Below are 13,723 nucleotides of genomic sequence, written 5' to 3'. Positions count from 1 at the left end.
CACCAACTACACACACAGACACGTGCATGCGTGCACACACCCATCCATGAAAGCATATAGACCTCTTGCTGCCATTAATGCATTAAGGTCATTCCTGCCTCAGACTCTTCACTTGATGTCTCCACGCCTGGACCCCTTACGGGCATTGCCAGCTAGCTCTTTCTCTTCTATTTAAACATTCCAATTTCAGAGAAATAAGTACCTTGATCACTTATTCTAAAATAGTCCTACCTAGCAGTCTCTATCCTCTTAGCCTGAATTATTTTCTCTCATGCTACTTACACTTTATGATATTATAGTCATTGACTTTACTGTTCCATTTTTTCATTGTGCTAAAATAGACATACCATTTTGACCATTATTATTAAGCATACAACTCAGTAGCATTAAGTACATTCACATTGTTGTGCTATCATCACCACATCATGGGACAATTTTCATCATCCCAAACTGAAACTCTCAACTCATTAAACTAGAATTCTCCATTTACCCCTACCCACAGCCACTGGTAACTTCTGTTTTACTTTCTGTCTCTCTGAATTCATCTATTCTGGGTACCTCATATATGTGAAATCATACAATAGCTCCTTTGTATCTGGCTTATTTCACTTAGCACAATGTCTTCAAGTTTCATCCTTGCAATAAGAATTGTAAACTGTGTTAAAGACTTTGGGTTTCCTTCCAAGGGTCACTAGGGGAACTGCAATAGTGGAGAGATGATCACATTTGAATTTTGCAATGTGAATTTTGCACCTTTCTGGCTATAGTGTTGAGGGGAACAGGACTGGAGAAAAGCAGATCTAAAAGGAAGTGCTTGCCGTGATCTAAGTAGCAGACAGTGGCCTGGGTTGGAGTAATGGCAGCTGGATTATGAAGGTGGGCACGTTTGAGAAACAGGAGGTATTGATTGCACTTGAGAATTAGCTACAATAGTGAGCGATAATAAGAAGTTTTCATGGGCACACACATTTACGACTTGACTATCTAGGGGCCGCTCAGCTGAGATAAAAAGCAAAAGAACAGCACTTGGCAGTACAAGATCATCAGTATCGTGAGTGTTAACGGCTTGAACCATGTTCCTGTGATTAATGGGGACAATCTAGAAGGGATGGGAGAATACTTTTATGAAGCATAGTTCACTTGATTCTCAACTACATTTCCAATATAGCTTTCAGAAAAATGCCATGTAGCTTGGGGTGTTGGGGAGCCCATCATGGGAAGTTCAGAGGCTGCGAGGCCATGTGGTGGGGATACTATGGAGGCCTCCAAACACCAGAAGAAATGTGAGTAAGATGCACTGCCAGGTCCCTTCTAATTGAAGTCTTCTTGGCTTGTGTAGGGACTGGCTTCCTTATTTCCTGCTGACCTGTCCCCTGTGCCTGGAAAAATCCAGGATGGTACAGAACCACATGCCTAAAGCCATCAATGGATATCAGGAGATCCAGGGCCTAAAGAACACAGTAGATTACTTGTTTCCCTTCTTATTCTTTAGCAGCCAGAGCTTCCCCTGCTCCTGCTCCAGTAGCAGCAGGTGGGGCGAGGTAGTTGACTCCAGGTCACCGGCGGTGCTGGCTTTAATCACAGTGCTTGCTTTCATTGTTTACCTAGTCCAGAGGTTAGGAAACTGCCCTCCAGACCCTGAAATGTCCTAGAACTGGGTTCAGAGGGTGGGGGGATCTGAGGGAAAGTCAATCTAGCAGTTAAGCCACAGATTGGAGTGTTGCCCAGTTACATCCTGCTCTCCAGAAGGCCTTTCCCAGCAGGAGAGGCCCCTCTCCACATACTGCAGCCTGAATGTCTCTCTCCACATCAATGCCCACTCTGCAGTCCATCCCATACACAAGGCCACTGTGTGCATTTGTTCTGGACTTTAAAACTCTTCCCAACACTGCTTCCACTCTGGCAGCACCACAAGAAATCCACCTCACCCCAAAGAGGCTGCAGAGACAACTGCCTCTCTGATCTGCAGGAGTACTGCCTGGTGCCCTACATCCCCTTTTTTGTAGACTAGGGTGAAATCCCAGCTCTCCCGCTTCCCAACAGTGTGACCTTAGTCAAGTTCCACTGCCTTCACGTCCTTAGTTTCCTCGTCTGGGAAAGCAGGCACCGCTGCCTTGACTGTAGATTGGTGTATCCTTAACTGGTCCACAATCAGAGTGCATGGCACACTGCTCACCACGACAGCCTGCTTAAGAAAGGCCTTCATTCCCTCCAGGGTGACTGTTCAAGAGTCTTCTCAGCGTGGGAAGCAGCGTTCTTGGGTGGCTTCATGTGGGAGGCATGGTTTGAGATTCGGAACCAGAAGGCTTGGTTTTGACTCATGAATGTGAGCTTAGACTCCATATTCTGGCTGAACCTCAGTTTTATACCTTTCGAATCCGATTTTGAACCCCATTCCCTTTCCCACTGGGATGCTGTGAGTAGGACACTAGGAATGAGAATGTTACTGCTCTCCAAGCGAGGACCATCTGAAATATGCTTATAGTCAGATAAAATGGATTGATTATTTTTAGTTTTTTTTTTTTCCGTTTGTTTCTACAGGAATATTGAGCACAATGGTGTACCCCAGGGTTTCTCAGTAACAGGGTGTCGGGAGGGGATTTCTGTAAGACTTGGTTTTGTGTTAGGTGGTTTTGGGGGAAGGGTTTACAAAGGAGGAATCTCTTCTGGATAGGGTGCTGTCCATAAGCTGGGCAATTCTGATTGTGCATCTTTTATTTAGGAGATGAGTAGAACAGAGGAAGGCGAAGCTGTATTTTGTCAAAGAGTGGCAAATGTTTATGTTAAGCAGGAGAGGGGCATGTTTTTTGTTTTTGTGGTTCACAGAGAAACCTTTTGTCTGTATGAAGGCATGATTTTGGAATGATTTGGGGTCTTACAACAGAGTAATTTTGTTGTACACCGATATTCTGTGGAAGTGTTCACGGTCAGCAGGGAATACCATGGTCTGGCCGTGAGAGACAGGCTGTGAGAGACAGCTGACAGCTGTAGGCTGCTTTCTGGTTGTCAGCAATGTCCTTTGTAACTCTAAGGCCTGACCTTTCCATACTTTTCATCCTGTACTGTCCTGTGTTCCAGTCCCGCTGTTTTTTCTTTGCTTGTTTTTGCTCATGAATTCTCTGAGAACGTGTAAATGTCATAGGCCTTCATTTAACCAACACAAATACACAGAACCACAGCATCTGGCAAGGACTACCTTAGCCCCCTACAGCCACGGTGTGGGTGGTCCGAGGGTGTCATATCTGCCCATGTGATAGAGACATGCTTATCTGTGACGTGGCCTTGAACACAGGGTGGCTGCAGTGAAGGGAAGCTTAGAAGTTAAGATAGCAAAGACCTGCTCTTTTGCTGCAGAAATCAGAACACATGTGGCTCTCAGGGTCTCCTCAGACATTGCTTGCTCCCATTCTTCCTCCTGCCCCTTCACTCCCAGGCCTGGTATATTCCTTCCACCAGTGTCCTCACTCCGGGGCAGCTGCTGTCTAAAAAAAAAACCCAAGAATTTCCTGGTGGGTGACCCTCATTTACAGGTTTCTGGAAGCAGTGACACTTCTTGCCCAGGCCCTTTCTCTGCCTCTGCTTTGACTCAGTGGGCGACCCAGAGCAGCATGTGGCAGAGGTGACCAGACAGGTTACACCCCCAAAAGGAGGTTTCTCACTGCTGCGATAAGGAGAGGGCTGAGAGGGGCACGGTCAGCACAATGGAAAGATAAGAACCAGAAGCACACGCTACTGGCTGCAACATTATTGGAAAGGAATACCAGTAATTTAAAATAAGTATAATCAATATCCATAGAGAAATCAGTGAAGATACTGCCCGTATGACACAGGCACGAGGCAGTAGGAAAGCAGTGAAGTAGAAATATTAACATGGACATTAGTCATTGGAATAATAAACACGATAGAAAGTGCAAACCACCAGGGTGGATATTGCTGAAGAACACACCGAGGAACTGGGAGAGCAAAGCAAAGGACTCTTGCAGGACTGGGAAACTGGAGACATGGAAGTCAGGGGGTTGGAAATGGGAGATTCGGAGTATTAAAGACAAATGAGCAAAGCTTTCTGACACACACAACGGAGTTGGAGAGATGGTACTCCTGCATCTAAACCAACCCAGTCACACAGATACCAGAAAGGAGGAGTGGAAGAGACAGAGATGGCGGCTCCCCAGGCCGGAAACGGGGGACACAGGGAGGATACCCCAGAGAGGTGCTCACATTTTGAGGATCACCGAAAGCCATGGCTCAGTGAGTGCTTGGGCTCTAACCAATTAGACAACCAAACCCCCTTCCCTGTGACAGTTAAAAATCTAGGTATTTACGGCAGTATCAGAAATGTAGGGAGTTGGGCAGAAAAACTCTTCTTCCCAACACCATCTCACTTGATTCTTGTGATCAGCTGCATGTAACAGCCAAGCCTAGGTACAACCAGGAAAAAACCGTAAGTGACCCCAAAGAGCCTCCAATATCATGAGGCAGCTTTCCTGGTACCCTTCCTGCTCTTTTGTACCTCCCTGGGACCAGACACAGAAAGCTCAGCTGTAGATTAATGGTAGATTAATTGCATTATTAACGGATTAATTGCATCATTAGTTTACCTAATATCCCACACCGTACACTCGGACAAAAATTCACCCTCTACGCATACAGGTGTGTGCGTGTGCAGGCCCTTGTGTACACATACTTGTGTATGTGTGTGTGGGGGGGAGTATCTGAATGTGAGTCTGTGCCATTTCTTAAATCTGTCTCCCCACCTGTGACTAAATGAACTCACCTGTAGCTTTGCGAGGATGAAAAGGTTTAACACTCTGGAGCCAATCAGGAAACAGACATCACACAGTGTTCAAAACAGGGGTAGTTTAATATAAATAATTATCAAACCCTGATTAAAAAGTAACTATAGAATGTAAGACATTCTCTGTGGTTCAGACCTCACTGGAGAAAGGGTACTTGAACCCACTGGGTGACTGTGCTGGTTTTTGGACCAGAGCTTCTCTGCAGTTCTGGGACATGCAGGCATCAGCCCTCCTCCGGAGCACAGGTGGGCCAGGCAAGCCGCAGGTGGTGGCCGCAGTGGTCGCGCAGCGGTAGTGGGGCGCAGGTGCAGCAGAAGGCCCGAAGCGCGACGACCCCGTCGGGGGGACCACTGCTTCCCTAAGATTGCGGGAGACACACCTAGGGGAAGAGGGACGAGCAGAGGCAGCACAACAGAGGTGCAGCAGGAAGCTTCGGTCCCGGAGTCCCTGCCGCAAGGGCTGCAGGGGGTTGGTGGCGAGGTCAGGGCGCGACTGCAAGCTCCCGGATTCGCGGCCAGACTGTGTGTTCCAACCGCGGTGCCTCCAGATGTTCTCATCCGCCAGGCCGACCCCCGAGAGGGCCTCCCGAAACTGCAGGAGCCCCCTTTTTCTTTCTAGACCTCTAGACCTTTCTAGAGGTCTCTCTAGCGCCCTCTACTGAAAAAGCTTTGCATCGTGCTCACTCGAAAAACGCTGAAAGGAATTCTGTGGTTTATCACAGAGCATGTTTCAAAGGGTAAATTGGGAGCTGAGAGTCCTTTGATGCCCTGGCACAGTAGGTGTGTCCGCATCGTCGTGTGCACGGTAAGTCCACAGGCCCTGTGTGCTCCCTCTGTCTGCAGATGTAACATGAAGAGTCCCTCCAGCCCGGCCTCACGGGAAAGCTGAGCAGCAAAGGAAGGCAGAAGGGTGGGCCTTGCCGGCTCTGGGCCCCGAGGCTTGAGGCTGGGCTCCCTGTTTCTTCCTTCCCTCCTTTCCTCTTTCCCTCCTTCCTTTCTTCCTTGCTTCTCTCTCCTTCCCTCCCTGCCTCCCTCCTTCTGTCCTTTCCTCCTCCCCTCCCTGCCTCCCTCCTCCCCTTCTCACCTTCTCCCCTCTCTCCCTGCCTCCCTCTTCCCATCCCCGTCTCCCTTGTCCACTCCCTGCTTCCCTCTTCCCTCCTTCCCTCCCTCTTCCCCTCCTTCCCTCCCTCTTCCCCTCCTTCCCTCCCTCTTCCCCTCCTCCCCTCCCTCTTCCCCTCCTCCCCTCCCTCTTCCCCTCCTCCCCTCCCTCTTCCCCTCCTTCCCTCCCTCCCCAGGCACAACACATTGACCCCCAGCCCAGTGCAGCTTTAAGAGACCCACTTACCTCAGAGGAACCCAACCAATCCCCACAACCACCTCTCCAGAATAGGAAGATGGAGTTACAGGTGAGTCTGTCCTGGACAGAAAAGTAGAGATCCTGGAGGAGAGTGAGTTGCACTGATTGAGAATGAACTGCCTATTGAATTGGAGGTGGGGGGACGGTCGGGGAGGGTTAAGGAAGACCTTCTCTACCAGAAGGGTCAAGGAAAGGCTGGTTCCACGGGGCTGGCTGGGCTACAGACTAGCTGCCTTTCCCCTCTGCATACAGTCGGGTACCCAGCCGCCAGACCCCACAAGTGAGGGGGTCAGGAAGGCATCACAGACAAATGTACACATATCTCATTTTCATTCCACTCCATACTGACCTGAGGATTGTGACTTAGACAAATGCCCTCATCTTGTTGAGCCTCAGTTATTCAGCTGTAAATGGGAGGAAGGAGAGCATTTAGTAATGGCAAATATGTAAGAGTGCTAATCGGGAAGCTCTACCCACTGAGAAAACAAGAAAAAAAATTCTTGTCACCGAAAGAGAACTAAGACGGATTGCTTTCTGAGATAGGTGCGGACAGACACATGCAGACCTAGAATAACGAGGTCAGACTCACCCGGAAATACTTGGCCCCAAGTTGACTCCCCTGTTTAAACAGCGATAGAATGGTGGAGAGGGAGGATTATTCCCCTCAGGCGGCTCTGTATGGCTTCCAGGGCCATGCTGAGGGATAGGGGTTATCCGGGCCCTGAAGGCCCAAGGCACTTGAGGGAAGAACAAACTTTGCTGTGTCCCGCAGGGAAAGTATGGGTCAGCCCTGCCATCTTGTGGCCATGCTTAGGACTGCAGGGGGCCAAGGGATACCCTAAGAGATCAGGGGTTGCCCGTCCCCCACCCGCCCCCTTGCCACCTGACACCTGTCTTCTCATTCTACACATTAATTCTGGAAAGTTACTTGTGTTAGGCTCTGGGAGGGAACCTGGGGAGACAACAGAAAACATAATTGCCTTTGTGAGCTCCCAGTATAATGGGGAAAGATGACACAAATGTATATTAATACAATTGTTGCAACAAAGATGACAAATGAGGGACTGAAAGAGATAATAATGGAGAGATCACTGAAGATTGTGTGGTCAGGAAAAACCTCGCTGGGGAATAGGAAGGATCCCAAAGTATTGAAGTAGGAGGAAGTACATTTCAAGGAGAAAGAAAAGCATTGCAAATTAGTAAAGATCTTGGCATTTGAAAGACTAAATCCAGACTCAGGTCTCCTGAACTTCTCAGGGTGCCAGGCATCTCACAAACAGCAGTACTGTATCTCCCCTCCTCCCTTTCCAAGATATGAACTCTGGGATGTAGATTCTGGGCCTGGACTCTGGTCTCCTCGTTCTGGGAGCTGCTCTCTAGGCTGACCCCAGGGCCTTGACCTAAATTTTTTCTTTGAAACTTGAGTTCTAAATTTGGGGTCTGGTCCCTGTCCTGACTGTCTAGGCTCAATCCATCTGTCTTTGGGCTTGGTTCTCTGATATCATGCCTGAAGGTTAGGAGATCAGAGCTCCTGGTCTCTTTGCTCTGATCTCTGAACTTAGACCTTGGGAATCAGGACACCAAGGCCTTGGTCAGGGCTTGTGCTACTTGGATGAACTCTGGGCTGCATTCGACATTGTGGTCTCTACCCTCTGGATAGGCAGGAGTCTATATTGTAAGCCCTGAACAACAAGTCACTGGATCTGCTCCAGGTCAGGTGTCTCTGTGCTCTGCTGGCTGGTGCTTCATTTGAGGTTACTCCTTCTGGAGGTTGTTGCTCTTGGCTGTAGGGTTAGGATTTTAGCCAGATTCTTCATGCCAGGCTGGGAACAAAGGCAGCAGGTCTTGCATCTTGTAAAGCATAAAAGAGGCTCTTGCAGATATACAGGGAGCTGGGCCTGCCTGGACACTTTCTCCTGAGAAACTGCCCTAGGAAACATGGGTCTGGCCAAAGATTTGTCCTGGGAGGATCGAGGACCCACAGGCACATCTTGAAGAGGTGCAGAAACTTGCCCATCCCTGATGTCTCAGGCCAGCCCAGATACAAACACAGAAATGGAGACAGACAACCTCACACATTGGACTGTGAGGTGAGGAGAGAGGGTCAGGCTCACTGTGGCCTTTCTGTCCTGTATCTTTCACACTGCCTGGAACATGTGGGACCATAGCAAACATTTGTTAATGAATAAAAGAGTAATGAGCTATGAGAGAAAACTTAGAAAGATGTAGAAGGACAAAAGGAGGGAGACAGAACAGGCATTTGTTGAGTAACTAATGTGTGCTTCTGTGTGCTAGTTGCTTTGTAGGTAATACCTCACTTAATTCACACAACACCTTGAGGTGGCATACAGTATGTCATCTGTGTCGTGGTGACAAGGCCCTTCCCAGGTTCCATGATTCACTAGGAGGACTCCTGGGACTTAGCCTATAGTCATGCCTGTGGTTATAATTTGTTTACTTATTTATTTATATGAGACAGAGTCTCACTCTCTTGCCCAGGCTGGAGTGCAGTGGCTTAATCATGGCTCACTGCAACCTCTGCCTCCCAGGTTCAAGCAATTCTCCTGCCTCAGCCTCACAAGTAGCTGGGATTACAGACATGTGCCACCACAAAAATAGCCACTCCTGGCTATTTTTTGTATTTTTAGTAGATATGGGGCTTCACCATGTTGGCTAGGATGGTCTCAGACTCCTGACCTCAGGTGATCCACCCACCTTGGCCTTCCAAAGTGCTGAGATTACAGGCATGAGTCACTGCACCTAGCCCTGGCTATAATTTATTATACTGAAAAGGTGCAAAGCAAAATCAGCAAAGGGAAAAAGGTGCAGGAGGTGAAGTCTGGAGGAAGCCAATTGCAGGCTTCCAAGAGTCCTCTTTCAATGGAGCCATAGAGGGTATGCTTAATTCCTCCAGCAACAGACTGACAACATATGTGTGATATTATGTATGAGGGAAGCTCATTAGAGACTCAGTGTTCAAAGTTTTTATTGGATGTTAGGCACTTTCTGCCTAGCGTGCACCAAAATTCCAGACTCTTAGAAGGAAAAGAAGCGTTTAGCATAAATCATATTGTTTGTAGAATAGTTAGGTACAGTGAGCCACTCTTATAAGTTGTGGGAATGATGGGAACCCTTGAGAAATCCAAGCTCCCAGACTTCAGCCAAAGGCCAACCTTGCAAGTAGGCCTCTAAAAATAATAGTCTCGGGCGTACTATGTGCATTTTTTTCTTCACCTTGAGTATGACTGGTACTCAGCCTTTGGACTGTGAACCCAGTGTCTCCTCACCACTGGGTGTCCTCTCATCAATAGCCTCCAGGTTGTCATTTTGAGGAAATCACAGAAGGAGGGCTGGACCCTGTGGGGACCTGGAAAGAAGATAAATTTGGGGAAGATTAATGTTTAAAGGTTTGAAAAAACCCACCAAGGCTAACCAAAAGTGCTTAAGACCTAGGGAATCTGTATGAATCTTAGCACTGGATATCTCCCTGTGATGTCAGACCCAAGCACTTTACACATTGCATGGCATTTAATCTCTCCAGGCATCCCGTGGGGGTCAGAGTCAATATCCCCATTTCTCAGATGAGGGAAGAACTGCAAATAGGACCTAAAGTCTGCTAGCTTTTAAAGCCATTATTTTCCCCTCAGCCCAATTAATATTCAGTGTGACTGTGGCTCCAACTGCCAACACCTGCCTTTTTATGTCACCACTAGAGTGTGACTGGTCTGCTGTGAGTTCCTAAACTCCCCTCACATCCTTTTCTTACAGAAAACCTCCGCTTCCTCCTTCCCAGGCCTACTGCTCTGCCTTTGTTCTTTCACTTCTTCAACATGGCAAACTTTGTTCCTCCTTCTGCCTCAGTGCAGTCTGGCCCACTGCCTGGGATGCTATACCTTCTTCTTTCTCATGGCTTCTTTCCCCTCCTACAGGACACATATTTCAGAAAGGTGGATGATTTGTGAGTATTTTGCATTCCTCCACCAGAGGTAAACTCTTGAGGACTGGCAACCACTCTGTATCCATGAAACGTCAGCCTATGATCAGAGAATATGAAAATCCAGATGTGCTTTGTGTTCTGGGCAAATTGAGCTCTGTGAATAATATAGAATCACATCCTAGTCAACCATGGGATATGAGAAGCCTCAATGTTCAGACCAAGGACAATCAGTGTCTGATCCTAAAAGAAAGATACAGGCTCTAGACAAAGAAATTCAATTCATCACAACACAAGTGGAAGACGCCGAGACACATATATGTGAACCTATCAGAGAAAACTGAAAAAAGTCTCATCATTTCCATATAGAGATCCAGCACTCATGTGAAGAGTACGTTCAAGTTTCTGCAGGATTGTTAGCTCAAAACCAGGGAACTGGCAACTTCCCTGGGAGAGGAGAACATTGGTGATCATGTCCAATCAGAGAATGGACATCACATTGATAACCTGGATCCTAGAGGAAACTGGATCCTAGAGGAAAAGGATCCTAGAGGAAACTGAAGGGTTTTGTAAGGCAGATGGACATTTAAACATTGAAAATAGAGGAAAATTCAATTCTATGCCAACATTGCTGAAGAAAAGTACAGAAAAGCAGAACTGACAAGTCCTCTGAAAGGGGCTGAAACTGAAGAAGCCTGAATCAAAAGGTCAGATCCACATCTTAGAGGAGAGAGGAAATGAAATGAGTGGACTCTGTTAGCAGAAAGAAATGGAGTCTGTGTCTCGGTTATTACTGTCAGAGTAGATTATGACTAACAGCAAGAGGTGGGAAGTTTTGAAGCCAAAGACCTGATGAGTCATAAAAATGAGTTAGAGAGCTACAGAAGACATTGCAAGATAACAAACAAAAGCTGGAAATAGCATTTCTTCCTCTCAGGGACAGATTCTGTCCTTAGAACTAAAAGCTAATGGTAATTGGTTGAGAGCTTGGGAGGCTGAACAAAATCTTATCCTCACCAGACAGGAGGTTGCAGATCTGAGGTAAAGAATAAGGGAAAGAGAAATTCAACTCCAGCTTCTAGCAGTGGATCCTCTTGTATCTGTTGATTGTGATGGAACATTTGGCAGGGAGTGTTTGCTTCTCAGCCCCTAGGCATGGAGTGCTGCTTCCTCTGGGATGGAACGGCTGCATGCTTCTCTGCTCAGCTTCCAGGATGTCCTGTACCTTCACTTTACCTTTCAGAAAGAAGAAAGGTGTTTGTCTCAATACATTTTAGTTGATTTAGAGAATGGCTGTCTTAGGCAGTCTAGGCTGCTATAACAGAAAACCACAGACTGGGTGGCTTAAACAACAGACAATTATCTCTCACAGTTCTTGGAGCTGGGAAGTCTAAAAACAAGGCACTGGCCAATCTGATGTTTGGTGAGGGCACTGCTCTTGGTTTGCAGATGGCCATTTTGTCACTGTATCCTCATATAGTGGAGACAGAAAGAGATGATCTCTTTCTTGTCTCTTCTTATAAGGGCACTAATCCCATTGACCAGGGCTCCACCCTTATGACCTAATTACTTACCAAAGGCCCCATCTCCTAATACTATCACCTTGGGAATTTAGGCTTCAACATATGAATTTTAGGCAGACACAAACGTTCAGTACATAGCAATGACTTAACCTTCAGGATTCACTAGAGGGAGAAGTGTGTGTAGTGATGACTCCAGGAGGGCCCAGAGAACTCTAATCCCATCCAGGTCTGGTGCCCTGGATGCTCTGGCTTTGCAGAGTCCTGAGTGGGGTTGGATGAGGCTTAGCTGTGAAAGCCACAGGAAGGTAGCTCTGGCTGTGATTCCTCAGCTTTGCCTTCTTTATAAGGGGGACCAGACCCTTAGGGCCACCAGGCTCTTCATCTGGCTTGGTGGGCCTCTCCCAGTGGCACCCCCACTTCACAATGCTGTCTCAGGCTGCATGTGCTGAGACCTGTCATTTGAACACCTAGGTGTCTGGAAGCCAGGTGACAGCGTGTGATGTGATTTTGTGGTGCCTACATGCTCATGTGAGGCAGATCAACCTTGTCCTCAGGAATGATTACAGGAACTGGGAAGACAGTAGAGAAACTTCGCCTTTGGGAGAGGAAGAAGTTGCTAGGCTTCCAGGTCTTGAGGCTCCTGCCTTACAGTTTGATGGACCGAGTTGAGCAGTCCCAGGACCTTGGGCAGTGGCTGAAGTATTTCTGATTAGATGAAAGGGTTAGGGTTGTCAAGGAAGCTGTTCTGAATGAGTACACTATGGAATGGGACCTACTGACATTTGCACTGGGCTGCCGAACTTTCAGGCTGGGTCACCTGGAGTCAGTGATACTCCTTTATTGGGCACCAAGATTCTGTCCAGTAAAGTGGCTTCCTTAACGTGGAAATTGCCTCTCAGAGTTCTTGGAATGTTACAACAAAGGTGATGTGTTGAGGATGGGCCCCCGCGTGTGCTCGGCCTGGTCATCATTCATAGTAAGGATTCCTCATGGATGCAGAGCTGAGCTGGGCCTATGGGGACAAGCAGGACGGGGACTGACAGTGGGGACATAGAGGAGTAGGGTGGCCTGAGATGGAGGCAGCATGAGACCTTACCCTGTTCCTATCAGATCAGCCAGGGAGGGAAGTTCCCTCCTGGCCAATTAAGTGACTCCTGGGTGGAGTCCAGAGGATTAAACTTCCTTTACAGGGCCCGGCCTGTAGCTATCTGTCAACCAGGTTTCCTCAGATCACTCTCTGGGCTTCTTTGTGGACACAACAAAAGAGGAGAGTTCTGTGGAAACTCATGCTAGGTTCAGTTGTGATTATCTGCCGGGAGCGCTGCTGGGAAAACCTATAGCCATTTTCATCTAGTGATGAGGTCTCACTCTACCAAACTGTGAACTCCTCAGTACAGAGCTGAGTGCTGCTCATCACTGTGCCCAGCCAGTACAACCCTAGCACAGAACAGGTACTAGCAGAAAGCCAGAAATGACAGAGCAAGAAGGAGTCACCTGTTAACAATGCAGGGCATCTCCCAGCTCCTAGAACCCAGGGCCCAAAGCCACTGTCCATAGGAGGAGAAACTGTGAACATGGCTTTGCTTTGTACAGCCCAAGTTGATTCTCTGTCCCCGTATGTCTGTGGTAACAGGATGTCCCACTCGCCGCCTCTGGGATGGACCCTGCATTATTCTTGGACTCTGATCTTGGTTCCCAGGAGTGAGAGTTCAGGCTCTGCATGTGGGATCCTTTGCATTGGACACTAGCTGTGCTTCAGGCTCAGCCTTCTGGCTCTGGGCACTGGCTCGACACTGACTGCTGACCCCTGGGTTTTAAGGTGTCAGCTTATTTTTCTGGGCTTTGTCCTTGGTACTATGTAAAGGTTGGAGCTGGGAGTTTAGCTGTGGCCCCTGATCTTAACCACTCCTTGCAGGTTCCTTGATCAAGCTCTGGTTACTGGAGTGTGGGCTGCAGGTTGTGGGCTCTGTTCTGTTCACTGATGAGCAGATCCTCTCTGCCTTCTGAGCTTAGGAGGTGCTTTTAGAATCATAGGCTCAAGCCTTATTGTGTGATTCTTTGATTGTGACTTTGGAGTAAGAGATGGACCCTGGAATCCGGGTTCTTTCTGATGC

The 13,723-nt window shown here is 47.9% G+C and overlaps 2 long non-coding RNA genes across 2 annotated transcripts in view; one reads left to right on the top strand and one right to left on the bottom strand.

The window, feature by feature from the left end:
• Window positions 1–763: 763 nt before the first annotated feature.
• LOC141407608 (uncharacterized) overlaps window positions 764–13,723 on the top strand; it is a 17,927-nt gene continuing 4,967 nt past the window's right edge. Inside the window, exon 1 of the long non-coding RNA XR_012417286.1 lies at window positions 764–876. This is a non-coding gene — a long non-coding RNA (uncharacterized lncRNA). The remainder of the gene's footprint in view (window positions 877–13,723) is intronic.
• The window catches only part of LOC102120319 (uncharacterized), a 24,640-nt gene continuing 20,038 nt past the window's right edge, over window positions 9,122–13,723 (bottom strand). The window contains exons 2-3 of the long non-coding RNA XR_001493521.4: window positions 11,104–11,322; window positions 9,122–9,519 (exon numbers count right to left, since the gene is read on the bottom strand). This is a non-coding gene — a long non-coding RNA (uncharacterized lncRNA). The remainder of the gene's footprint in view (window positions 9,520–11,103; window positions 11,323–13,723) is intronic.

The sequence above is a fragment of the Macaca fascicularis genome, chromosome 9 (assembly GCF_037993035.2).
Source record: "Macaca fascicularis isolate 582-1 chromosome 9, T2T-MFA8v1.1".
NCBI lineage: Eukaryota > Metazoa > Chordata > Mammalia > Primates > Cercopithecidae > Macaca > Macaca fascicularis.
This window is presented reverse-complemented; position numbering and strand designations above follow the sequence as displayed.